At 43.0% G+C, this 26,374-nt stretch overlaps 1 protein-coding gene across 7 annotated transcripts in view; it reads right to left on the reverse strand.

The window, feature by feature from the left end:
• Positions 1 to 26,374, reverse strand: part of SH3D19 (SH3 domain containing 19) — a 140,789-nt gene that overhangs the window by 68,008 nt on the left and 46,407 nt on the right. The window lies entirely within an intron of this gene.

A 26,374-nucleotide genomic window follows, 5' to 3' on the forward strand; every position in this document is an offset into this window, starting at 1 on the left:
CTCCCCTCGCCTGCAGCAATTAGCACCACTTTTAGCTGGCTCCAGCTCCGTCTCTGGCTTTCGCAGCCATACCCAGCAGAGCCCGCACTTGCGGCCATGTCTCAGGGGGCGGCTGCAGGCGGGCGGTGAGAGCCCGGTCCCTGCACGCCAGCAGTGAGCGCCCACAGCCGGGGCCAGCACCTCTCAGGCTTAACAGGCTTAAAATTGCCCCTGGCACCAACACTATCAGGTGGAGGGAATACATGGGCACGGTCTATACATAGACTATATTCTGAAAATACAGTTTTCCGTGGGTTATACATTGGTGCAGGTTATATCATTGTGTGGGCTATATGTGCGGAAATACGGTAATCCCAGAATACAAATACTTCTTGTTTTGCAGTTAAAATCCAAAAAGAACCTGAGACCACTTTTCATTTTCAAAGTCTTAGTTTCTTCAACCAAATGATACTGAGACAAAACACACCATTAGCTACCTTAAAAAAAATCACAAGTCACATATCTGTATTCTAAAGCCATTTTCCCTCCTTTTTAACAACAGATAAAAATGAAGACATATTTCTCAATGAGAATGGTTTTGAAATCCAGATAGATATAATCTGTGCTAGAAGCAGTACAATAAATACAGTCCATTTTGTACAGATGGAGACTACAGAAATCTTTTTTGGACAATCTTCCATTCATGTGTTGCCACAAGGGATAGCAACAGTAGGAATACTACTGTAGGCAGTGCACAGTAATAACAGTACAGCTTCAGAGTAGGTCTGACAATACTTGAATTTGGCTCTACAAGCAATCCCACTGCTCCTAACAATAGTTCAATTACGCCACTGGTATACAGAGTGTTGAATTTTAGGCAAAATGACAGGGAGAAACATATTTAGAATAACTGAAAAGACTAGTCTGCACTTGAATGTAAGCCATCAAAGAACAGAAATCAGTGCGTCTCCTATGGAACTCTTTTCTGATACAGGATTGGCTAGTATTCTAATATTATAAAAGCCTTGGTCGGTCTGTCCGTCCATAATGCTTTATTTGCACTCTGATTGGTTGTCTGAAACAACCAGAGTGCTCCAAGAGCATTCTGGACAGAAGACAGTGGCAGTGGTGGCATGCTGCCATGACAGCGGGGACAGAGCAGCCAGAGCAGGGGGTTGAAGCCAGTACTGCTGGCTTCACCCTACCCCTATCCGCCCCTGCTCCATGCAGGTGGCAGGGACAGAGCAGCTGGAGCATGGGGGGGCGAGGCCAGAGCTGCTGTCCCCCGCCCTCCTGGCCCTGCTCCCTGTAGGCAGCGGTGGCATGGGGTGCTGGAGGGGCAAGCTTCCCCCACTGCTCCTGGGAGACAGTGGTGGTGCAGGTGGTGCGTGGCAGTGCTCTGTTCTCCCCCCACCACCATTCCTGATGGGCAACTGGCTAGTATATAAATTATGTCAATTTGTTTCAGAAACTGCTTTAACTAGCAAAACCACACTGGAAAAAATTTCCTTAAGAGTCATGTTTATCGTCCATTTTTTTAACAGGGAAGGAGTCTTTTGGTCTTTCAAATTGTTCCACCATAACAGAGAAAAAAGCTAAAGGTCTTTAAAAACTGTTCTCATGGTTTTTCAATTTCTCCATTGACATATTTCTAATGTTACATTTTCTTGTGCTTTATGTCTTTTCCTCTTGGATTTCCATAGTTCAACCTTTACTCTCCTGCACAATATTGCTCTCCACTGCAATATAAACACCTTGATGGCTAGATCTGTATTTAATTACATTTAATAGCAGACAGAAAGGTAACAGAGGGCTAGACTTATGATCCAGCCAGTTGCTGGTGTGGCAGAGTAAGTCTATACCTAGGATTACAGAATTCCTAAAGTTTTACAGTAGAGAAACCAAAAAGGCAACAGAAGTTACTTAAATCTTGGCAAGAACAAGTGGAACAGATTGTTTTCCAGTTTTTTTTCATAAGCTTAATAAGAGCATTTGTGGCAATTGTGATTTGTCTCAAAGTAAGACTAATGGAAACCTGAGTAGTTTTTAGCTAATAACTGTAAGAACCATATTTTCATTTTGAAATTCCCCTGCCACAAGGTTTGTAAATTTAAAAAATGTACATTGGGTGCCTAAGTACTTAACTCTTATGACCTCCCCCCTCCTCCAGCCCCCCCCCCCCACAGCTGCAATGACATCTTTTCCTAAGCCACCCCCATACTCCAAACCAGGGCGATCTAACTGGCCCATGAAGGGTTAGCATGTGGCCTCTGGACACACTTCCACACTTCTCTTGCTGCTATGTGGCAGGGAAAGGCCTGGGGGTCTAGGCATAATGTTTATCGCCTCTGTAGCAGAGGGGAAAGGGGAGGAAGGGAGGGCTGGAAATGTGACTTCAAGAAAATGGGACTGCAGCCTGCTCAGGGAGGGATGCAGCCCACTCAACATGCAGCCTGGGAGAGCTGCACATAGGCATGACATGAGGCCCTGCAGCCACTCAAAAGTTGAGCAGCGAAAAAACATAGTTCAAATATGCAACTCTCTGTACAGATTACATTCTAGCATAACATGCTTCTGACAAGTCTGTCCTTGGCAGTGCTGGAACTCTGAAAGTTATTTAAAAAAAAAAAAGAATCAAAGTTAAAACAAGTTGCTAAGCAAAAGCAGGTTTCCTTTTCCATTTAACAGGAAAAGGTCAGGCTAACCATCCTTAATCTCTTCTGGGAAAACACTGCATATCTTTCAGATATAGATTTATATTCAATTTAAAATAAATTAAATAGCTTTTCATTGCTTAAGAGTCCTTTAAAACCCTCCACAAAAAACAAGGTTATGTCCAAGTATAAGTATTTAAGGATGTCAGGCTGGAGAAGAAAAATCTATGAGGTTTAAGGGGTGTTTGTGTGTCAAGCAAAACTAAATAAACACATTTTGGTTCTTCATCCTTTATATTAGGGGCCTGATTTTGCTACCGTTATGTTGAATAGTTCCTTACATTGTGAAGAGCTGAATGAATTCCAGTGCAACTATTAATAATATAAATGCTGAGGATCAAGACCATCAGCAATGGCTTCAGCAATCTCTACCATCTCCAGAAAAGTTTCTCTAAACAAGGGGTAGGTAACCCCTGGCATGGATGCCAGAGTGTGGCATGCAAGGGTATTTCGCTTGCCATGTGCACCTGGGGGAAGACGGTGGGGAAAGGGCCAGAGCAGCACTGCCACAACAAGGATCAGGTTCCTTGCAGCTCTCTCACCATCTGCCCCTGGCATGCCAACATCTTATAAGTCTAGGTTGTGGGTGTTTTTGGCATTCTGCCCAAAAACATTACCAACTCCTGATATAAACCAAGTCCTTTGTTTGATTACTTTCATGAAAATGAACACTGCTGTTAATAGTTAGTACCATGTTTAGTAGTAAATCCAATTCCCACTCATAAACAGGACAAGATATCCTGTGTACCCAAAGGACACAACTTGGCTCAGGTGCTACGAGATCCTCCCCCTTGTTAGAACCAGGGATTCTAAGGCATTTCTCCCCCTTCTCCCCACTCCTCTAGTTTCTTTACCAAAGTGTCCAGGGACAGACATAACATGAGGACCTCAAAGGTCTATAATGATACAAGCTTGACATTTCACATATAAAACCAATTAAAGCACCTTCTTTAATTTAGCAGTCTGGACAATAAAAGAAAAAAAATCCAACCATGAAACCATGGTTGTTTTTTTCAGTCCACACTGATAATTTAAGGAGGGTGGTTTTAATTGGTTTTATATGTGAAATGTCAAGCCTGTATCATTGCAAACGTTCTATGTATGTATGAACATACTGAGACAAATGCTGCTAACTTTCAAGTTTTTATCATTTTATCAAGCTATCTTGTGTTTTTCTTAAATCCCAGTTCCTGGGATCTTGTTATTTTGTCACACTCAGTTTTCTTTAAAAATAATATTCGTACTTGTAATTATTGCTGAGTAAACAGGAAGGAGAAAAAATCAAAAGAACTAAAAAATAGTACTTGTAGAGATTCTATTTTTGGAAACCTACGTAAATTTTCTTCTAGTTAGGATTGACTTTACCGCAAAGCTACTTATTAGTTTTCATTACAGAAAAACATTATTATGTTAGAAGCACAAACTTTAGAACAACTTGTTGACTGCAGTAAAATAAATTTTATGGAAATCTTTAAACTGATTAAGGACTTCAATCCAACTTCTTTATAATATTCTCAAAAGTGATTTCATGACATTCATCTGAAGAAAGATAAATTCCTAGCAAAAGATTGGAAACACATTTTAAAATGAATATAGTGCTGTAAGATATCAGATTTACAGTCATGGAGATGAAATGGTCAAATATATCTATTGGTACCTTTCAGCTCTAGGGACTGCAAGATTCTATCTTATCTGCATTATAATAAACTGGTTCTACTCCGAGGATAAATTTGTAAGCAACCATTCATCCTTCTCAAGGAACCTAAACTGCCAACTACAGCAAGTCTCAGCCCTGCACATGCTCTTTTTTAATACACAGGTGAAGCTGATTATAAGACATACTAGTTCAAAATCACTACCACTTTACAGCCCATTTGTGTGCTTTTCCTAGTGAAAAACAGGTTATAAAGGTGATGGGTCTAGCTACTTAAGAACTCAAATCCTGGGTGACAGACAAGGTGCTATCATAACCATCTTTGCAGCCCCAGGCCAGCCTTGGTCCTACCCCAAAAGCAGTTTCTCAAGATCCAATGTCAGGGATCAGTGTTATTCTGCCAATCTGCGAAGACACCCATTTCTGTAGAGATTTCTTATCAAATATAACAGCCTTGATTTACCACTGTCTGGACAAAGCAGGGAAGTAGGTAAAAATGGGCCAACTAGCTTCTCAGCCCATGCAAACTAGGGCTCAGTTTGATTAGCAAGGGGAAAAAAAATCTGAGAAATGGGCTCTTTTCCAGCAAGTTCTCTTTCCTAGCTATTTGTTTATTCCTTATCCTCATCTGCTTAGCTTGGTGGTATATAAAAACCATACTTCAGTTGCTGAGGTATTAAGGAAGGATAGACAGGACATTCATGCCTATTTTGTCTGACCTCCTACACAGAGAGAGAACTTCACAGGGCAATACTTAGGTCAAATCTATACAACTCATCGCACTGTAACACCTTTTACTCCCAGGGAACCTAGACTGACTTCGAACCCATCACCTGAAGCTGAAAGGCTCCAGGTGCCCCTACCATTCCACTGAGTCATTCAGATCCTTATGTCTACTGAATGACTCTTGAATGACTGAATGACATCAGACATACTGATGATGAAATTCTGTGCCTCCCTCCATCATTTTCTGTCAGATAAGGATCTGCAGATGCTAATCTATGCCTTTGATACCTCAAATAATTATAAGTGTACTGTATTCAGGGCTGATTATGCTGTAACCCAATAAGCAAGACAGATACTTGGAGTGTCATATTAGTAATCATCAGTCTTCACTGGATGTTTGTCCATAAATTCTAGATTAGGGAACTGTCCCTTCCAACACAACAGATGTGTTGGTATTGCATAAGCATGGTCCTCAGTTCCTTTGGAGTTTTTAAAGCCTGTTATTAGAAGACTCAAAGAAAATGATGGTACACAGCTATGCTATGAAAGTATTTCTACTCTGCTCACTGAATCTCTAAGGATATATCTGTGCAAGAATGCATACGCAATCATACCAAATGTTTCAGTGATGGATGTCTCAGCAATCAATGTAAAATTATTATCCCTAGCAAACTAGTGGCTACAACAGAATTATGGAAAACCAGGGCTGAAAGGGACCACAGGAGGTCATGTATCCAATTCTCTGCTCAAGGCAGGATCATTTTGTGCAAATCATTTTACATATAATCACAATATAACAATAACACTACATATATGCAAATTATATTTGTTTCACTGGGTTGCACTGGTGACAATGGTAGGTGTTTTTGGGTCACGCAATGTATTTACAAGAAGAAACATTACCAAAATGTCTAAGGGAAGACCATACTAAGTAAGGTAAGCTAGCTAGCTCTGTGGCAAAAACATGCAACATTTAGAGGCATGTCAAGATGACTGTACAAGAATTACCAATGCAGGTAAATAATATAGACTAAATTTATTCTGATAGTATGGTCAATTACTTCACTATTTGTAGTACTCTTTTCAGAAATATTTTAGTCAAAAAGCCAAACTCCTTTGCAGTCATTACTGGCATATGCCCATCTTGACACATATCTCTGTACATTAAGATAAGAATAAGCTGCTCAATGAGGCCCATAGTCTTTTCAATCTACATAGCAGCAGAAAGCATTCTAGTTTGGATCACTATGAATAACTATGAACAAAACAAGCCCATACACCAAAGTCTGTAGGTCCAGAGAGACAAGATCATCATTTTTACCTAGTATTTAATTGCTGTTAAAGGTGGCAGTGACATTTTCTAGGGCCAGTGTATGGACAATTTATGAGTTTTATTTAAATATGAACTCTATGGGTCAGAACCTATTTCTTCTATTAGGAATCTAAATGGAATCCTATTCCAGTTCTTGAAAAACCATTAATTGCAAAGGTGTACAGGTCCTCTTCCTTCCTTCCTTTTATGCCCACTCTTTTTTTGAAACTTAGTCTGAAGGCTAAGTTTGAAGGCACACAAGAAAAGTAGATTTATTAACTGCTTTTTAGGAACATGAGCAAAACAGAATAGGACCACACTTAGAGGCATTTATGTCTAAGAGCCACTTTGACAGTTAAGCAGATGGAACAGAATCTGACCATGTTTATGCTTTGTGATTATCTTTACTGTATTTCTTATACAAAACGTTTTGTGCTAAGAGAACTGTGGTCCCTGTGTGTCTGCATCTGAATGGAAGAGTCATTCTAGGACATCAATCTTTTGAGTGCTGGTCCAGAAAAAGATGAAGCATGCTGACTGAAGGCATCAGAAAAGAGGCCTTTGATACCGTTTTGCATCTGTTCTCATAAGGAAGCTAAGCAGGCTGTGGGGTGGATGCTTACACAGTCAGATGAGTAGCAATCTGGCTTAGGGACCGCACCCCCAGACAGTGGGGGGTGGATGGGTCATTTTCAACCTGGAAAGAGGTGGGCAGTGATGTCCCACAGGGGTTGGTCCTTGGACCGGTGTTATTTAATATCTTCATCAGCGATTTGGACGAGGGTGTGGAGAGCACCCTACCCAAGTTCACAGATGACACCAAGTTAGAGGCAAAGTTAGCACACCAGAGGGCAGGGAGCAGATTCCAGCAGATCTGGATGGGTTGGGTCAATGGACAGAACGAAAGAGGATACAATTCAACAAAGACAAATGCAAGGTACTCCACCTAGGGAGGAGGAATCCCCAGCACACCTATAGGCTGGGGGATGACCTCCTCAGCACCTCAGTGGCTGAGAGGGATTGTGGAGTCATAGTTGACTCCAAGATAAACATGAGCTGACAGTGTAACGAAGCCATCAACAAAGCCAGTCACACCTTAGCACACACATAACCAACAGATCGAGGGAGGTGATGCTCCCCCTCTACGCAGCACTAGTCAGGCGCGCTTCAAGAGGGATGTGGAGAATCTGGAGAGGGTCCAGAGGAGGGCCACTCATATGATTAGTGACCTCCACACAAAACCTTACAAAGGGAGGTTAAGCAATCTGGATCTCTTCAGCCTTCACAAGAAACATCTGAGAGGAGACCTTGTAGCAACCTATAAGTTTATCAAGGGAGGACAACAGAGAGTTAGAGATGTGCTATTTACCAGGACACCCCTAAGAGTAACTAGGAATAATGGGTACAAACTAGTGGAGAGTGCATTCAGGTTAGACATTAGAAAGAATTTTTCACAGTAAGGGTGGCCAGAATCTGGAACAGGCTGCCAGGAGAGGTGGTACTATCATCTGACTTGGAGGTCTTTAACAGGAAGCTAGATAGCCACCTGACTGGGGTCGTCTGACCTCAGTCCTTCTCCTGCCTGGTGCAGGGGGTTGGACATGATGATCCTTCAGGGTCCCTTCCGACTCCACAATCTATGAATCTATGGAACAGCTTCTATAATCTGAAGGGAAAAAAATGAGTTGGCTAGTGAATTCCAGGATACATGGCCTGGAACCTTGAAAGGACATGCATCAAATCCCAAAGAATGTTCAATACTGGTCAGAAAACCAAGGTTTGGATAAAGCCCAGGAGAGTCCTTATTTTGCCTAGATGTATCATATCATCTAAAGTGAAGATGGATTATTTTAGAAAATCCTCTATAAAACGTGCTCCTTTTAGCATTAACTATCATATACCACTGAAAGAGTAAAGTATGTATTAGGGTAAGGATAAGAATGGAAACCTACTTAGATGAGCATGCTTAAGCTACTGGGGAGTGTTGAGATGGATGTTAGTTAGAAAATGGAGTCCACTTCCAAAGAGAGGCACAGAAAAAGATTATGGCTATACAAAACCATATATGCAAGTTAACAAAAAGGTAATTTAGAGTAGGAACTTGCAAAAATGCTAGTTACTTTGCAATAACTTCCTATATGCATGCTTTTAACCCACTGTCAGGGTATTTGCCTCTCAGTGGGCATGTCTACACAAGACATTTACTGCAGAGTTGCTTAATTTGCTCTGCAGTAAAGTCTCAGAATCGACATGTGTGGCCCTATTAGGCTGCAGTAAACTAATAATCACTGCCATAAGTTAGTACTTGTAAACACAAGTCCTTTCCTGTGACAGCATTATTTACTGTGCTGCAACATATGTAGACACTGATGGAGCTGGCTGGGGCACAAGGTTGCTTCAGTGCAGGGGTTGCCTGCCAGCTAGCCCCTCACCGGAGCACCTTTGTGCCCCAGCCAGCCACTCTGAAGCACACCAAGCCAGGTCAGAGCAGCTCTGGGCTAGCAGGCCGACCTCCTGGGCCCCCTGCCAGCTGGGGCTGTGCTGACCCCGCTCAACATGCCGTGGTCCCAGGTGCACATGTAAACAAGGTGCCCAGGAGTAATAAACTCCAGTGCAAATTGTGCCAGAGTTTATTCAGTAGAATTAATAGCACATGTAGATGAGTCCAGTGAAACAGGAATAAACTTTCCCTCATTTACAGAGGAATAAAGCATATACATTTCAAATTTAATTTTACATTTACATATACACCTAATTTATCTCATGGTAACTTGTTCATATATCCATACCCAAAATCTAAGTCAGGAGAATGTGACCATCTAGTCAAAATGGAAGTTTATAAGCAAATGAATCAAGTGATAATAGAGAATTTTTAAAGGGCAGGGTGCAGGTGGCATGGTGCATCATCACATAACACAATGCATATTTTTCTCCAGCTAAAAAGAAAGTAGAAGCTGCACTCCAGCACGCAGCCCAGACACTCTAGCATGGCCCCAAAGTGCCCCTCATTGCTCTTTATCCATTGCCTTTGCCACCTCAGGTGCACCCTGGCTCCATTTTGTCCCCTGTTATCCCGCATATCCCCCATGCTCAGCTTCACCCCCTTGTGTCCCAAATCCCATTAGACCCCAGCAGTCCCTTCACACCCCACTGAGTTCTACCCCACTCCCACACTGCCACCAAGAACCCACTGCATGCTGACCCCCCATCATACCAGTCCCTCTCATCTTCCCCATTCCCCACTGAGCCCTTTTCCCCTGCCCCTCTGAGCACCAAAATCTCAATGCAGACCTTCACATCCCCTAGACACCCCTCACCTACAATCCATCTTGCTCTTAACCCCCTAACCCCCACTTAAGCTCTACAGACCCTGCAACACTGCTTAGCCACAAACCCCTCACACCTCCTCACACCCCTCCACCTCCATAATGCCCCAGCTCCTCCTCACCCCCAGCCCTCTATCTCAAAGATTCTCCTCCCCTCAAAACATCCTTGTGGCCCATAGCTGCCCTCCCTCCCCAATCCAGCCCTTCATGGCCCCTCAGAGCCCCTCCCAAACATTTGCCCCAAACCTTCATAATCCTTTCAGGACTAACTCTCCTCCCATCCTCCTTTCTCCCCTCCACTTTTCACAGCATGCCCATAGCTAGCATCCACCGCTATCCACACTCAAGATACAAGGAAAAAACCAGTTAAGGTTGGGGAGGACTTGCTTCAGCCACTTGCCAGCTCCTACCTGGGAGGCCAACCCCTCCGATCCTGCTCATGCACAGCTTTATGGCATCCTGGTTCCACCACTAGTTCAGCCTCCATCATCTGCTGCCATGAATAAGGGTCATTGCAGTAAATTACCTCTTTGCCTCACTTTTGCCTTCTGCCTTGGCCCACCGTGCCACAGCTACTGGACAGCTGGGCCTCAATCTTGTCCCTCCCCTCCTATCTCTGATCACGGCCTCAATCTTGTCCCTCCCCTCCTATCTCTGATCACTGCGGGGTTGAATCTCTTAGGAACAAAGCCACCCAGTATAGGTTCCTAGGTAGCAGCACCTTTACTGGACACCCTTGTAGGGCCTGAACATAAAAACATTACCAGGACAACTGAAGAAGAAAGGCTGGCTTGATTAGCAGAAGATCAAGGGCTGCTGAACTCTAAAGAGTGAAAAGCAGAAATCAAGTAGATAATAATGATCTATAAAGTCCATTGGCTTCCCCAGCCCAACTTAATAGAAATGCAGCTGTCCCAGTGGGAAGTTTGTTTTAAACTTTGAATGGAGCAGGAATCAAATAGTAACTGTACCACCTCTTTGTCCCGATCTTACCCTGGTAGGATTCAAACACAGCAGCTTGGTGAGTTTTAGGTAGGGAGGAGTTCTACAACAGCAAACTTTTCAAAGCACTCCAGAGTAGCATAACAGTTCCCAGTACTCCAATAATGTGATGAGAATAATAATAAATAATAAATGACACTGAGAACTTTTCAAAATTCTACCTACCGTGACTTTCAAACTCCCTAACTTAATTTATAATTGGATCATCTCACTCAGCTACTCGGAATGAAAAAGCTGGAGCAGTTAGCCTTATGTAAATGAACGGTACTCCTAAAGGGATCCTTTTGTTTCCTAATTATTTTTAATAGTATATTTACTCTTCTTCAGCCAATCTAAATACCACATCCATTGTGACTACTTTAGACCATCTCAAATAGCAGATTTGTTAATATGTTAAAATGTTACTAATCACAAATGTTCAAAACCAGAACAAAGTCACATAGCAAATGTGAACGAGTAAAAAAAAGTATGAAGATAATACATACATGCCAGCATTCTTCCAATCAGCTGCTTATGTTTAAAAATCAGTATGAAGCAGCAGAAATATTAATTTTAAAAATCTCTCTCTTAAAAAACACTGAAGTCTTACAACACCCAAACTACATATGATTGCAGCTGGTTCCGAGTAACAGCTGACTCATTCAGTTACACCCTAGAGTACTTCAGAAAGGCAAACCTGTAACAGTGTGCTTTAAAGAACATGCCTTGCAACCATTCTATATTAAGACCTTGTAACCACACCCTCCACCAAACCTGTCTTTCCAGATACAAGGCGACTGTATGCAATATTGTCACAGAAATACTTACTCTACCCTTAACCATGGCCATTTCTCCAACAGCATGTCACACATTGATTACTCTTAGCATTTAAGATGCAGGGAATAGTTTACAGATATTTCCTCTCTGGAGGAGGGGGGAAAAATCACAATACTTCAAATCCTCAAACTTTGCAATCCAAGTTGAAATCCTAAAACATTTCTGTATCCACTGCTCACTAGTCACACATGAAGATTCAGCTCTTCCAACAACAAAGCCAGCCAGAAAAGGAACAGCAGAAGGCAGGGCATTGTAGCACCTTAAAGACTAGCTCATTCAGAGGCATGAGCTTTCATAGGCTACATCTGTGATTCTCAATCAGAGTTCCATAAAATCCTTTTATGGGCGATGCAAGGTGGAAACACCTAAACATGATTCAGAAGATAAACCCAAATATTTCAAAGAGTAATCCAGAGTATTATAAAACATTCTGAGATCTTGTGGTCCTTCTGAGTCCTCTGCAACAGAAGAATTGCTCTATTATTTTTTTCTGTAGTCCAGAAACAAGAGAAAGCTAAGAGCTGGCATTTTCTGAGGAGCGCTTTGTGTTACATGTGGGGTGCCCTACATTTAAAAATATTGAAAACCACTGAGCTACAGCGTATTTTGTCAAATGGTATGAATGGTATGAAGTCCATTCATAGGATCTGATAAAGTAGGCTGTAGTGTACAAAACCTCATGCCTCTGAATGAGTTCACGGAAGTGCCACACTGCCCTGCCTTATCATTAACTTCAGGCTAACACAGCCAACTACCTCCCTCAGAAAAAAAGACTGTGTATTGTAAGAATTTTTTTTTAAAAAGCCATTTAATAATTTTAATTTCTTGTTATATTTTTTCTTTTTGTTCTCTTCAACGACATCACTTGTTATAAAGCAGTATCCAGAGGCTCCAGTTAGGAGCAGAGACAGTTCTGGGTACCGTAAAGAAAAATGAAAGACTGTTTGCACTGAAGAACAGATTCATGCAGCTTAAACCAGTGGTGCTCAATCTTTTGGCCCTGTGGACCACATAAGTGATGAAGGGTTGGTCAATGGGCCAGACTGGGCTCCACCCTACCCCGATTAGCCCTATGAGCTAAATCTAGTGTACATGGCCAAGATACCTGACCTACAGACGTTTGACATTAGGGAAGCAGCCACTCCCTGGCTACCAAAGTTTTGGGGGATAATATTTTTTCCATAGGCCAGATCTGACCCATGGACACACGGACCCTGGTTTAAACAAACTTTACACCAGTTCTAAGGGGAGAAAGATAGCTGAGAAGTCTAGAGTCACTGTCATCAATTCAGAGCTGTCCTTTTAAGTGTCACTTATTTTAAAGTACTGTTCCACTGAATAAAAAACATGGCCAGCAGAAGGAGCCATTTATTTCAATGCTCAGTTGCTGAATCAGTTGGTAAATGTCATCGAACCTCTTTCCTTTCTTATTTTTCTCTTCTGAACTTAAAACGAGACCTGGATAGAAGTCATTAGTGAGCAAAGCATGTAGGTATTTAGAGATTCCACAACAATGTGCTGAGTCTAATAACCTGAATAAGAATAGTCTAATTATCTCAAATGGGACTCCCCACGGCAGTAAGCACTCTGCTCAGTAATAACTGATTCTTGAATTGAGCCTTCAGACTGTACGCTCTTCTGGGCAGGGAATTAGTCTTTATTTACTCTGCAAAACACCATGCACATGCATTAGTGCCACATAAAGAACAATACATGCAGAGCAGTAGGAACAGGGGAGAACTTACTGTAAAACTGTTTAGCTTAACAGTCTCTAATTTTCTAGAGAGTAGAATGTACAGAATAAAAGCATCTGAAGTTTTGTATTTTTTAAACCACCTTCTCCCCCTCCCAACTCCAAATCAGCCCATTCTGCACATTTTTAGGGAGGAGAGGCTCAAGGTTAATAAATCTACAATTTAACCCCTTTTATCTTTTTGCAAACTTTTCATAGCTGTTTGTGATCTTCCCCAAAACAAAGACTTTAAGGCCTTTAAAAGAAAAAAACTTTAAAGCATCTCTCACAGAACTTACAGAAAAAAGACAATAAAGGGACAGAATTCACTTTCAACCTTTCAAAGAGTGTTTTTTAAAAAATGATGAAAAAATATTTTTAAAAATAAAAGAATAGTTTAAACAGAGTATTTGAAAGTGTGTTGCTCAGAGCTCCAGTCCTCTGACAGTATATATTTCCTATTAAGAGCTAAAAATACATTCCCAAAATACTCCATCAGCAGGAAATAAAGAGTTTGCAATTACTGCACTCTGTACTTTATGCAAATAAGTTCGCAATGCATACAGAATTATGTAGATAAAGGAAAAACACAATCTTGTCTCCCAGAGTCCCTGAATTGGAACTTGTATTCTGGATATGAAAGACTGGCTCTGGATTGGCAGTGTCCTGCTATGTCTGCTGAGAGGAGGTAGTATAATGCTGATTGGCACTGCAAGAACATGGCTATATTACTTCCAGTGTGAAAGGCAGCCACAGGCTTCTGATTCTTAACACAGCTCATTTGCCTCCCTGCAGCACTGTGTGAACACAGCTATGTTAATTAGCTCTGCCTTTCAGTGGAGATAATTATCCCACCTACAATGCCACACAGGTAACTATATTGACTGGAACCAGAAGCAGTGTAGGGGTTCGGCATGTGTAGGACTCGGTACCAGGACTTGCGCTGCAAAATTTCGTTGCTTTAGTAAAAACACTTCAGCATCTGAATTCATTAAACCAGTGGTGTTCAACTCATAGGGCCCCATGGGCTGGATTTGGAGCATGGAGCTGCATTGTCTGGCCTGCAGGGCTGGAATTTTGTGGCAGTCACCAAACTGCTGCAGTTCCTGGACTGCCGCTCCTCCCACCACCAACTTTCTGGTCCCGAGGTCAGAGGATGCGTCTTTATGCTCCAGTTCTGGCCTAATACGAGTATGATCAAGATATGGCCAGCACGTGGCTTCCCGTAGGTCCTGCAACTTGATAGCTGGACAAGAGGCACCAGCATTAGTCAGTATGGTTCTAGAAACGATGCCAATTAATGCTGCCATTGCTTGTCATGCTGCCAAATTTCCAGACCCGCAGGCTGGATGACAGCTCTACTGGCCATATATCGGTCATCCTTGTATTTGGTTTGTCCATATTGGCCTTCAAAGATCCTTTGTCACCTGGAATTAGGCTTCTAAATATGTTCAGTTTGAACAACTATTTAACTTCTGTTTTAGGTCAACTGCAATCCAAATTGGAGCTGAGAAGTACCTGAACTCCACCTAAATTCCCAACAAATTAGGTACCCACGGTAAGCATAATTAGAGTGGGACAAGAGGGGCACCAGCCCTGGGCACTAATTAGGAAGAAGTGCCAGAATCATCCCCTGGAGTCTTTACCACTGCAGGTGCAGTTCTGCACTGCCCCCCGCAGCCACAGGAGCCAGGCAGGGCAATGCCACACCAACAGTCTATCTGTGGGGGCAAGAGGTGACCAGAATGGTATCCCTCCCCTCCTCCCCTTTTTCACTCCTTCCCTCCCTCCCCACACCCCCAGGAGCCCTGAACACAATATACAGGCAGTCCTCGACAACATTTCAAGTTACAACGTTTCACACTTACAGTGTTTATAAATTGACACCCTGTTTCAACTTTATGACGTCAGTATCGACTTTACAATGCTTGATCCAACGTGACGCCATGCCAGCAAACAAGTTCGCTGCATCGTTCATCTCTGTGGAGAACATCTGTCCAAACTTCCCCGGACACTTTCTTTAAGAAAGCAGACAAGACTCAAAAAAATCCTGCAGCCAAGACTCCTGACAAGACTCCAGCTAAGAACCCTTCAAAAAGTCCAACCAAGAGCCTTTCAAAAAGTGCAACAAAGTCACCTCAAAGAAGTTCTTCCAAATCAATATGATTGTTATTTACAATATAAATACATTAATGTATGCTATATTACTCATCTATAATTGATCGAGTCCAAAATTCTGGGTTATTTTTGTTGAAAACAGAGTATCAGACCTTGGTTCAGGAACCAAACCCCTATTTATAACATTGTTTCTTATGAGAAAATTGGTTCTGGGTTACAATGTTTCGACATAAGACAGTTTTCAGGAACCACTTGTGTCAGAAGTCCGATGACTGACTGTATATATAAGGGAGGAAGAGGGGAGGGTACAGTTAAGAGAGGGAGGGAGCAAATGGGACACCAGGGTTGGCTCCCGAGGAGCCTGGCCATGGGGTTACTGCCACCTCAGTAGAGCTGAAGCTGCTATAGTAGCAGTGGCAGCAGTAGCCAGGGAGGCTAACCCTTCCCTTCCACTGGCCTATGTTTCCCTCCCCCCGTCTACAGTGGTCAACATACCCCCACACACTCCCCACACAAACTGCTCAATGAGCTCACTACACCTCTGGGTACCAACAGAGCACACCTAATTCATACTGACAGCACTGAGTCACTACCAGGTGCTACAGACAGCAGCTACTCTGACGCAAGAATATGAGGGTAGTGGTGCCAATGTTTTGCATAGTTTCCTAGTGCTTAGAATACTTGCTCAGGAAGTGGGACACCTGTTTTCTACACCTTTTTACCCTTTTTCTTCTTACAGCAGCACTAAGAGGAAGAGTATTTACACAGAGCCTTCTGGACTGATCTGTCTCCTGCCTCTCTTCCTTATAGTTTTGAGCATTTAAAGGCCTAGGAAGTCCAAATCTGGAAGCTGCAGCCCTACCATTTTGTTTAATACCACTGATGAACTTATCCTGAATGAAACTGGTTAATCCTCTTTGAAACTTGTTAAATTGTCAGCCACTTGTAGCAATGAGTCCTACCAGTTAACTACATATTGGGCACATCTACCTGTCCATTAATGCGCCCTAGTTACTGTTAATTACATTTAGTATTTGGTTAACCAAGTACTAGTTCAATGCGCAGTAACTCATGCTACTGCAATGTAGCACCAACACACAGTTGGGGGCCCGCAGGGCAGTTATGCTTACTATGCAGTAGCATGATAATACTGTGCAGTAGCATATTAGCATAGTTTTTGACCAGCACGCTATTGCACAGCAAGCATAACCCACCCCCCGTGCTCTCATGCAGATGCACCCACTGTATAAAAAAACACCCAGAACCTTCCTTTTTTGTTTAAACCTGATTCCTAATACTTTAATTATATGTCCCCTAATTCTAATATTGTGAGAAATGGTAAGTAGTAAATTTCTTTATTTTCTGCATACCACTCAGGATTTTACAGACCTCTGTCGGATCACCCTTAGTCATCTCTTACCTAAACTGTAGTCTTAGTCTATTTAGTCCCATCTTGTACAGAATCCTCTCTGTGGCCTTGAATCATCCCTAATACCCTTCTCTGTACCTTTTGTAGTTTTACCATACCTGTTTGTAGGTAGGGGAACTAACATTGCATGTAGACTGACCCCACCAGACGAGCCACCGCCGGAACAGACCCAGAGGGCACCGCCGCCTGAACCACACCCCCGCTTCGCTTCACGTCGAGAGGATTCTTCCGCCACGGATGACCCCGCTCCACCCGAAGAGGACTGCCACGATGGGACTTTATGGACTGAGAGACTTTCTCCGAGCCACTTCCTCCAACATTGCGGACCACTGTAATGGGTTTGTGTGCATCTATCTTCTTTCTCTCCCAGCGTCGCGAACCCCCCCCTCCCCACATACCCCCACACCCGGGCTTAGTTGGCTAACATTGTATCGCTGTAACCTAGTCGCATTCCCCTCCTCTCCCCCATCCCTCTATTGTTAGTCCCTCGCTCGGGCGCTTTGTATTTCCATCTCAGTTTTGTCATCTTTTTACTGGATTCCCCATCCAAAACATCTACTAATAAAAGTCAATCTGTTCTTTAAAGTGTGGACATACCATGAATCTATTGCAGTGGCATAATGACATTTTCTGTTTTGTTTTAAAATTTTCTTCTCAATAGTTCCTAATAGCCTGTTTACCTTTTAGACTGCTGTTGAATGCTGGGGCAATGCTTTCAGAGAACTCCCTATGATAACTCCAATTCCACTCTATCTTTCCTGAGTAGCTATACCTAAAGAAGTGGCCATCATCATGTAATATGCATCACTGCACACATCAACACTGAACTTCATCTGCTAGTCTGTTGCCCATTTATTCAATTTTATGAACTCTTTCTGCAGTTCTTTGCAGTCATTTTTGTTTTTTACCACCCTGAATAAATATTTTGCTGTCATATGTGAGCTGGATCACCTCACTATTTGCCCCTCTCCATATCACTTCAGAATCCGTCAAACATCACAGGCCCCAGGACTGACCTGCAAGGTACTCCACTGCTAACCCTCCTCCATTAGGAGAACTAACTGATCTTTTTTCCCCTGTCGTTAACCAGCTACTGATTCATGAGTGGACTTTGCCTCTCATCAGGCTACATACAGCAGTCAGGAGCTATTTGGATTCTAGTTGCTACTGCCAATATTATTTTTTATTTTTTAACCAAGCATTAGATAACAGAAAATGCATATATAATCCAGGACTCTCCCTTCACAGGGAGAATACCTTATACTAGCATACAAGGAAGACCTGGTATCTAGTTCTTCTTTCCAGTGAGTGTTTAATATAAAATGTATAAGCAGTCCTGGGAAAAAAATACATAAACAGTGTTGTGAGAAAGGACTGGAATCTCCCTCATCTCTCCCCTGTTACATGAATACCTTCATTACTAGGCTAAAGAGATTTAGTCCCTTTCACTTGCTCTCCATTTTGGCCCTATCATACTTGAATTCATTAGCAGCGCCAATATGAGGGGTGGAGTTGCCCCAACCTTACTTAAATAGACTGATGGATATAAGGTAGGACACATGGGCTTGAATTCCCTTAGGCTGAAGAGGGCATTACATGCAGGTCTCCCATTTCTTGGGAAAGTGCTCTAACCACATAAAAGGTGGAAACCTTTGCTACCTGCTTCTCCTGGTCTCAACCCAAATTCGAGTAAGTAGAAGGGAGGGACAGAGTACAGCGGAGTAGCATCATACGTGCATTTAATTTACGCAAATTCAACTATAGGTGCTCAGCAAAAGAAAAGTATTACGGACGATTTGAGACCGTACCAAGAAATGTTTGAGCAGCTCAAGAGACAGTGACAGCTGCTGATCACCATGTTTTTCAAGAAAAAACAACCAGCAGCAGATGAGCCTACGCAATCAACTTCTCGAGCTGAACCAGAGCCAACTACTTCGTCTATGACTCGCTCTCCGTAATTTTGACTATACATGATTTTCGCCTTACACGCTGACTTTAGAACCTAACCCCTGCATAAGATGCAACTCCACTGTACCTGCTTATGTGATTCAGATAGCTTGGCTGCACTACTTCCTCCCCCACCCTCCCTTCCAGGCACTTCTTAAAAGTTGTCCATACCCAAAGGATCCACTTAGATCCCTAAATTAAACACAGGGGTTTGGGTTGTGAACCCAGGATTTATGTCTAGGAGATGGGTGGGAATTCAGGCACACTCTTCTATTTGGGACTTCCTATTAGCTAACTTGGGCAATCCCCTGCTGGCTGTTGTGAATCCCATTTCTAAGTGCATAAGTCTCCCCTTACGTCGCATGCAGAACTCAGCTGTCTAACTGAGGTCTAAGAATTCTTCTTTGGGAGCCCAGCACCTAAAAGTTAGCCACAGCAGTTAGACCTGTCCAGATGAGAGCCTGAGTCTGTATGTGTGCTGGGAACTACCAGATGTACAGCCATCTGGCCTAATTTCAACTGAGGCAAACAGCCAGAATAGCCACATCAGTTCTAACCTCTCATGCCACTATATGCAACAATGAATCTTATTCTTCCTTCAAACCAAGGCAAAAATAAAACCGCCCAAAGCAGGTTTTAGGGCAATGCATCCAAGCCTAAACTATAGGTTTGCACTTCTGCAGTTTGGTGGCAGAACTTGGTGCAAATCCTTAGTGCTGAAACGCTATGAACACTAGTACAGGTTAAGACACTAGCATGGACACGCTGAACATGATACCTCTGAACAGGAGAGGATGGAAGGAGAAATTCAGCTACCTAGCATAAAAATAAGTTCTCTCACACTGACACAGGATCAGAGCTGAATACACAGCTATACTAAAACCATACGGAAGGCAATACACAGAATCCTAATAAAAGAGAAAAACTGGCAGTCTGACAGGTCTGAATGGGAACACTTACTCCACAGATGTAGTCTGGATGAAAGATAAGTATACCATTCTTTGAGGTACTACTCAATCAATGGTTTATACTTGCAGCCTGCCAGAACCAGATGGTAGTTAAGGTGACAGGCTAAATTCATGATGTACACTCTGAACACACAAAATGACAGCAGAAGACCACAGTGAGTAAGTATTATATCAAAGGAGACACAAAACAGATCAAAATAAAGGTCTCTCTTCTTCGTGCAAAACAAGAACAGACACAATGGAAGTCAACTTAACCACAACAGTAAATCTAACTCTCTAATCAAGAATCCAAGCAAAACTACCTTTATCCTAACCAAAAGCTGTGTTATCCCACACTTTATCAACCAGAAAGCTCCACTAACCGGCATCAGAGGGATGCGGCAAAAGCGAAACCGAAAGCCCCACTTCTGGTTTTGTCGCTGCAAGACAGGTTCTTCTTCTTCACTTCTTTGGCCCACAGCCTGGGGAGAAGCAGCCTGCGCGGGGCTCCCCTCCCTGTCCCCCGGCACATTGACGCCAGGGAGTGCACCATCCGGTGCACGTTTCATTAACCGGCACATTTGATTAACCAGCATCCCCCATTCCCAGGGGATGCCAGATAATAGAGCTTATGCTGTAGGTCAGAAGACTCCAAGCCATATAAATCTTAAAGAGAATGATCAAAGGCCTAATCAAGTGTTGGGTTCAGCACTTTCCATAATGTTAACAAAAGATTCTTTAAAATAAAATCTCCAGAGAAGTCCTCCTATATGATGGCAATTTAGAAATAGTTCAGTCTGCTAGATCCTAAAATCATTCTTAGGCCCTTAAGCTGCTTCTTCTAGAAATATTTATTGCTTCTCTAAGCCTTTTTTAAAAATAAATAAATAAATAAAGCTTTGGAAATAATGCTCTATACTTGTCCCCCACTTTGACTGGATACATTTCATGTTATTTATCACCAGAATAGTTCCACGAAATAAAACCTTGGAAAGGAAGAGAAAGACTGAGAGAGTGTGAGAGTTGTACCTCTGCATGATTAATTTGGCCAATTATGCACTATTTATAATTGGATAATTCAATTTCTCCAAGTCAGCTTCTACCAGCCTCCGAGTTTGTTTATTTGTTGCAGGAATTAAACAAAAACACCACAACACAACACAACACACACATCTCGCTAATTTTAGAAAGTTATGGGCAGGCTGCAGGAAAAGAAAGTAATATCCTTCAAACACATTTTTAAAAGAGGAGTGCTATCATCAGTACACTGCAAATGTCATTGCGTATTCCATGACATTGCCCTATTTAGTCTTTACACGTGCTCCGAGGTAAAGGTGTGGGGGAGGGTGCTTTAACCAGAGAGGCTCCAAGAGCTGCTTTAATTAAATCACCTGTAGTGTCACATGTATTCAGGCTCCTGCACTTCAAAGTGGCAGTGGGGGCACTTTAACTAAAGCTCATTGGACAAGCTTTAGCCTTAAACCCCTGATGCCGGAGGAAGGAGCCGGGCACCTGCCTCAGGACCCAGACAGGCAAGGCAGAGAGCAGCCTCAAGAGCCGATAGGGGCAAGGGAGCCCCACCAGGGAGCAGCAGTCTCAAGGGACACCACAGGGGAACAGTGGGGCTCCGACCAGGAGCTCAGACGCCATGGACAGGGATGGTCCCTCAGGACCGCAGGCATCCCTGGGCAGCCCCACAGCAAGTAAAGCACTGGGGATCACAGACCCCCGGGAGGCAGAAGTAAACGATGCCAGCTGGTGGGACAAGGACAGCTTGATAACAGGTCAGCTGGGCCTCAGGGAGGTTATGCCAGAAGAGCCGACAGAGGCTGGGCACAGAGTTGTTGCCTGTCCCTACGCCTACTAGGATAAAAGGGAAGGATGAGTGTCCCAAGAGACCAAGGACCCAGAGAGAAGGAATCGCAGGAGCTTGCTGGCAGACACCAGTCATTTTTCAGTTAAGTTTAAGAAAAGGGCCCAAGAAACCTTCATGGCTGAGTGCGGATATCCAGGCTGGCCTGAGGCAAAGAAAAAAAAGAGTACTGGCGGTGGAAGCAGGGGGCAGGGACAAAGGAGGAGTACACCTCCCTGACCCGAGCTTGTAGCGATTTGGTAAGGAAGGCTAAAGCAGCACTGGAGCTTAGATTAGCTTCTGGGATTAAGGATAATAAAAAGTCCTTCTTCAAGTATATAGGCAGCAAGAAGAAGTCTCAAGGTAACATTGGACCCCTACGGGGCAGGGCAGATGGTGATGGATGCAGGAGAGAAGGCAGAACTCTTCAACGAGTTCTTTGCCTCCGTGTTCCTGTCTGCTGACAACGGGGTGCTCTCGGGTGATAGCGTAGAGAGGCCCAGGAAGGATGCGAGTCCCCCGACTGTTAGTTCGGACCTAGTTAAGGATTACCTGGAGGGCTTAGATGTATCCAAGTTGACGGGCCCGGATGACCTTCATCTGCGGGTGCTGAGGGAACTGGCTGGTGTTATTGCGGAGCCATTGGCACAGCTGTTTGAGGACTCCTGGTGCTCACCTGAGGACTGGAAAAGGGCCAATGTGGTCCCTATTTTCAAGAAGGGGAGGAAGGAAGAGCCTGGCAACTACAGGCCAGTCTGCCTCACTTCTATCCTGGGGAAGCCCTTTGAAAAAATTATCAAGGGCCATATTTGTGAGAGCCCTACAGGGGAAGTGATGTTGAGGGGTAACCAACATGGGTTCCTGCCAGGCCGATCCTGCCTGACTAACCTGGTCTCTTTGTATGACCAGGTAACAAAGAGCTCAGATGTGAAGGAGGAAGTCGATGTCATCTTCTCAGACTTTCAGAAGGCCTTCGACACAGTGTCCCACCCAATTCTGGTGGGCAAGCTGAGGGACTGCGGCATTGACAAACACACAAGTCACATGGGTGGCAAACTGGCTTCAGGGGTGCACCCAGAGGGTGGTGGTGGACAGGTCGATGTTGACCTGGGAAGGTGTGGGTGTGGACACCTTGCTGGGGTCATTTGACCCCAGTACTCTTTCTTGCCATGGCAGGGGGGTCGGACTAGATGATCTACTCAGGTCCCTTCCGACCCTAGAAACTATGAAACTATGAAAATTTGAAGGTATAGCTCTCAGATTCAAAGAATCTGGAAGACAGGTAGGGGATAAAGACTTCATCTATAATGAAGCATCTCATACAAGATGACACAGATGTTGCTGGTAGGTTGCTGTGACAGCACGGGGTCCTAGGGGTGGCCGTGATCTCCCCTAGTGCCCCCTACCATGCCAAGTTGGTCTCAAAGCACCCTCACAATCTCACCCACCATGTCTTTGATGTGAACAATGTTTAAGGAAGGCTGCCCTTAGTCCTGTATGACACGGTGCCCTGATGTATCCCAGTCTTAGTTCTATCTTGGGTGACTCAGTGCACCCCAGCCTTATGGGCTATGCGTAGCTCCAACCATCCCTATACCACGCCCCAAGCATCGCAGATGTACCAGACGCTGTTTGGTCGATTTCCCTTTCCGCACCCTCACTGGCGCTCTCTGGCTTGTCTCGCAGCCTGAGCCCCCACTGGTACTCTCTGGCTTGTCCCCTTTTTGGGCTTCTCGCAACTGCCTGCTCTGGGGCTTCTTGCCTTAGGACTCAGGTGGCCTTGGCCTTACCTGGCCCCCTTCCAATCCTCTGCTCCCCTTCTCAGGGCTGGGTTCAGTGCACCCCTGAATGTTGTGCCCTCCCTGACATCGGGGTCCCCACACTACCGTGGAGCCCCTGTGAGGCCTCCTCCAACCCCTAATAGCCTCACCCAGTCCTCCAGTGTAACGACAAAAAAAAAATAACACAAGCCCTTGGGCTATAACACAAAGTTAAACCTCCTGGCCAAACATCCTCCAAACCATACCACCTCTCATCTGTATAACTAGCGGGAGGTACATTCAGCCCTTATTCTCCTTCCCACCTTCAGGCAGTACTCCTTTTTCCTACCTGCCAGCAGAGAGAGAGAGCACTCACAGCCTCCTGCCTGGGACTTACAGTAGTCAGCCCTGCCCCTTCTGGTCAGCTGACTCACTAGGTGTGGGCCCTTAGCTCCTCCTGGCTGCCCCTAGCAACCAGCACCTGAGCCCATACTACTGCTTTTCAAGTAGCAGGCACAAGTGTTTGTGAGAAAGCAGAGCGATGCAACAGCAGAGTCTTGGTTTCCTTTCTTGGCTCCAGAATTGTGAACTGGTAGTTACAAACATAATAACCACACAGCTCCACAGAAGAAATATGGGACCTCTGGATACTTCCACCAACTAAGCCAACTCAAACTACTGCTTGAGATAAAAGGGCCAGATTTCTTGGTCTGGAACCACTAGTAGTGTCATAAACCTCTACCTATGGTCTAAAGGAGACAATGAGCCAGGTTAGCTAATTTGACATGAGACCTAGTTCTGTCATCTGGGTTCTATTCCCAGATTCACCTGAAATGACCACAGGACAGATCTGTTCTTTAAATTGTGAAGTTAGCAAATGAAAAGTATCCCTGAAAAAGCTCTTCTTCTAAGAACTGAATGTAGCAAACTTCTCTCAGTTTCAGACATACTTTGTACCTGTGTTGCAGTACAGTAGGATAATACTTTTGTAAGACCACCAAATAGGTCAGAACTTATTTAATAAAACTTATATTTTCAGAATGAAAGATGTGAAACTCTGCAACATGAGATTTATCAAGCAAAGAACTGATTACAGACTTCAAAAGAGGGCTAGAACCCATAGTTCGTAGGCTTCAAGTAGAGTGCACTTTGGGAAGGAAAATAAACTTCTCCAGTATTCATATTCAACTGTATAAGGAACATTTCAAAGTATTAAAACTGACCCCCTGAGTTTTGGCATTACTCATGACTATGTAGGAGGAGATCCTGATGCTTTTCACAACTTGCTTGTCTAGTTAACCCCAAAATAGGTCCATTCACTCTGAAGCTCCAGGGCTTGCCCCAAGGGTACAGCTAAGTAATTTGCGACCCTCAACTTGCTTTGGAATGAGAAGAGTTTCATTATGTTGTCAGACCAGTGGTTGAAATGATTTTTTCCTTGCCAAGATAAAAGGTATAAGAACTTCTGAATTCTGAATGGAAGGGCTCTCTCTTGGGCAACATGCCTTAGAGATCAATGTTGGTAATACGTGCTCAGAAACTACACTCTGGAATGTGATAGTCAGAGCATATTATTATAATATTTATTAACCACTGTGTTATAAGATCAATGCCATACAACACAACAAACAGGAATAATAGCCAAATAAAAAGCTGCTCTCTCTACTGGAAAGCTCTTTTATATAGACAGATAAAAGCAGACTTTAACAAATGGATACAACAGCTATTCTTACAAGTCATGCCACAAAAGACCCGTTCTCTAGAAGAGAAGAAAGAAAACTACTGGCTACTTTATTTTTATCTTGTCAAGTATTTATTTATTATAAATGATGGAAGGGTTGTATTCTTTTGTATGGTCATCCTGCTAGATTTTGTTTACAATGCATCACAGCTCCTGTGTAATCAAAAGGCGTAGGGAAGCTATAATTGACTTCAGCATAGGCCTTCCACTGTAGATACCTTAAGTCCTAGGTTGTAGGAATTACTATCATTTTCTATAATTTTTTTTTGCAAATTCCCACAACAGATTCATAGATTTTTAAGCCAAAGGCACTATAATGATTATATCTAGTCTGACCTCCAATATAATAATGGCCATAGAACCTTTACCTGTAATTTGCGTACCTAGCCCACAATTTCTGTCTTTTAGAAAGACATGCAGTTCTGTTTTAAAGAATTCAAGTGATAGGTAATCCTCTAAACCCATGGGTAAATTGTTCCAATGGATAACTGCCCTCCTTGTTAACTACCTTCGCACTCCTAACTCCTGGTTTAAAGTTATTTTGGAGATGTTACTAGAAACTCCTTACACCATTTGGCCCACTGTATTTTTTTCTGCTTTGGAACAGTTAAAAGTCCTGCCAGGACTGAGCCAAATTAAACTGATAAAAGAGCTCATTCTCTTAGGACAGAAGAGTTGAAAATTAAAAGGAGAGTTATATGTTGTTGGAAGATGTTTGAAGGACTTTTTAAAAACCACGGTCCCTTGTTCCAAGAGGAAAAAGAAAAGAGAAAAAGAAAGTTCTTTGTAACAGATTTATTTCTATTCAGGGACTAATTGTAAATATCTGGATGGTCAGTCAGCTGCTCCATTATCATCTAAATTATTTCCATCTTCAGAATAAAAATTATACAAACAGAAAACACAGTGATATTGTTTCTTTTGGCCTATATTTGGTCTCAGTCATATTGGTATATTATGTGCCTCCATTAAAGGCAATGAAATTACATCAGTGAAAAAGGCCCTTTATTTCAAGATATTACAATAATTATAGGTCATCATTGCCAACATAAAAGATATCTGTTTCATTATTTTCTGACATTTTACAATTAAAAGGACCATAATAAAAGATCATGCCAATTAAGTGAAAAGTTGTCACTGGATAATAGTTTAATGTAGAAATAGGTAATATGCTCATTTTTTTATTCAGAAAATTACTATTAAGATCTTTGAGGATCCTAATGTTTAGAAAGTATATTAAAAAAAATGAATTAAGTAAACCAACAGGGCTTTCTCTTTTTCTCCAGTCTTTGTGGGCCAGTTGGCTGATCATGTGCTAA

Source organism: Crocodylus siamensis, chromosome 2, assembly GCF_052110815.1.
Source record: "Crocodylus siamensis isolate JL-2025a chromosome 2, ASM5211081v1, whole genome shotgun sequence".
Classification (NCBI taxonomy): Eukaryota; Metazoa; Chordata; order Crocodylia; family Crocodylidae; genus Crocodylus; species Crocodylus siamensis.